This window comes from Capsicum annuum, unplaced genomic scaffold (assembly GCF_002878395.1).
Source record: "Capsicum annuum cultivar UCD-10X-F1 unplaced genomic scaffold, UCD10Xv1.1 ctg83292, whole genome shotgun sequence".
Classification (NCBI taxonomy): Eukaryota; Viridiplantae; Streptophyta; class Magnoliopsida; order Solanales; family Solanaceae; genus Capsicum; species Capsicum annuum.
Window position 1 is genome coordinate 2854 of NW_025894152.1, and position 2442 is coordinate 5295.

Sequence of the window (2442 nt, forward strand, 5' to 3'; positions counted from 1 at the left end):
GGATAATATAATATGAGGGTCCAATCCTATATCGGTGAATAAAAATTCCCGCACACTCACGTATACTGTGGTGAATAAAAATTCCCGCACAATATTCCCATCTGTTCCATCTTTGGTGGACAGAGTTACCTGCTGCCAGTGGGAGGTGGTAGGTATACTGTGGAATTAGTCTAGCTGACCTGGACACCACAGTTTGCAAGCAAAAAAGATTGATATGGTGGTCATTGTAACAATTCGTGTACACTAAGAACTAGAGTCCTTTTGTTGCACGTTCAATCAAATACATTACTTCCAACTCCGACCATGTTTACAATAATATATATATACAACATCATACTCAGTGCAATATAACAAATGAGGACTTGGAGACTCAAGTAAAGTATATCAAAGCAGGTATGAAAACTTAATCCTTTCAATTCGTAGCATCAATACATGTCTACTTGTAACTGCTAATTTAAAATGATGAGGATTAGTAATAAATATGATGCTTGAGGCATTTAAAACTCTTCTTTTTTCATCTACCTATTTTGCACAATGATCTATGAATGTATGATTATCCATGTTAAAATTCAATGCTGACATATCTTTGTATATTAAAGATGCAGACTCAAGTATATTTACTCCATATTCCCGCATCGTCAAGTGAATAAGACGAAAGACAAGCAAGGAGATGCTATAAAAAGGGTCTAAGGACTCATTCAACCGCTGCGAGTACCAATACTGTTGTAATTGCAGATTGGATGTGTGGGAATAAGAATGAGGAACAGGATGTCGAGTAGCTCGACCTTGAGTGTAGTCTTTAGGCTATTGAGGGATCAATAACTTAAAAAATCTAAGCTCTAAGTCGAGCTCCATGGCCTCTTGATTGTGATTCTTCTCCCCACACATTCAATATTCAATCACAATAACATTATTGGCACTCTTAATGGATGAATAGGTTGATTCTATAGGCCTAGCGGCCAATCAACCGCGTCTGTTGTCCCCTATCCAATCCAAAGTGGTATAACTTTGGACTGTCTCATTAACAAGCTTATGATTTGAAAATTTATACTAGAAAAGCTTGTTGAATTTGGAGGATACAACTTTATCCGTGAGATATCCTTAAAAACAGTGTCATTGACATGCCTCATATAGCATGTTTGATAGGGGGGTGGTTCAAATGAATCCAAAAATTTTTGACACAAGGTGTATATCTACATAACAATTTCTAAAATTGCGACAAAGAGTAAATTTTGAATCTGCAATTCCAAAAAGTTGCAATAGATTCAATGATAAGATTCTAAATCACACTTTGTATGTTAAACTAGGCACGTATTGCTTCTTTTGGACATTGAGGATGTCAATTACTCTTTTTATAGATTAGCACTGTGTTCTTGGAAAATCATACCATAATCCCACATCGTCAAGTGAATAAGACAGAAGAGTCGCGAGGAGACGCTATAAAAAAGGGTCGAGGTCAATAAATAAGAAACATACTTACCTAGACGGGGGAAATGAGTGATCAACAAGGCGATTGGCCTAGGTTGGTGACCTCCATTGCACTTCGGAGGGGTGCTCTCCTAATTTCCTTTTTTTTTTGGTTGCAGAAGAACTAAAGAATGAAACATTTTGCTTTTATGAATTGTTGCATAGGTGCAAAACTGCTTCATCTCTATTGTTCTTTTTCAACCAAAAAAATCTATTTGTAAGCTAGATTAGGTCTTCTTTTCATTCATCAAAATTATCATACCAAAAATCCAACACAGAAATATGTTAAATCCTAATGCAAACTCGGAAAGTTAATCATTTCATTTCTTTATATTACATTGTAACAATATTGATTGGCAAAACCTTACTTGTACAAGGTCTGAACCACTGTATCCTTGAGTTTTAAGGAGACTAGAAACCTAGTCTGGTGGATGAATCGTGACCATGAGATAAAGACCCTGATTAACAGCCTCCGTGGCCTTTCAGGGGTCATGGAGCCGTAGAGGATCATTCTCGACTACCCTTCATTTCTTTCACTCATATCACCTGACTATAACAAAGTGAACAAAAATATAACACTTTTCAAGTGTCTCCTAATAATACCTTGAAACATGACAATTCAAAATTGCCATCATTCATAAACTACATTATCTTGTATTCGAGCAGGTAGATGAGTTTTTGTTAATTTCAATATTGTTGTTACTCATTTCTTCTTTTATTTGAGAAATAGAAAGATTCATAATGAAGACGCAAGTTTGGATATGATATTTTCGATTGACAATGATATGAAGGTCAAAGGACTAATAGTCTCACATCATCAAGTGAAGAAGATAAATAGTAGTAAGGAGATACTATATAAATGGGCCAAGGACCACCAAGAAACATACATACCTGGACGGGGTCAATGGGTGATCATGAAGGCCCATGGCCTAGGTTGGTGTCCTCCATTGCACTTTGGAGGGGTGCCTGCCTAAG

At 36.5% G+C, this 2442-nt stretch overlaps 1 non-coding gene and 1 pseudogene across 1 annotated transcript; both read left to right on the forward strand.

Moving 5' to 3' along the window:
* Nucleotides 1-1472: 1472 nt before the first annotated feature.
* On the forward strand, nucleotides 1473-1640 carry LOC124895620. The gene has a single exon (XR_007051818.1). It is a non-coding gene; the product is annotated as a U1 spliceosomal RNA (small nuclear RNA).
* Nucleotides 1641-2350: 710 nt separating this feature from the next.
* LOC124895619 lies at nucleotides 2351-2442 on the forward strand (annotated as a pseudogene; the record flags this gene model as incomplete).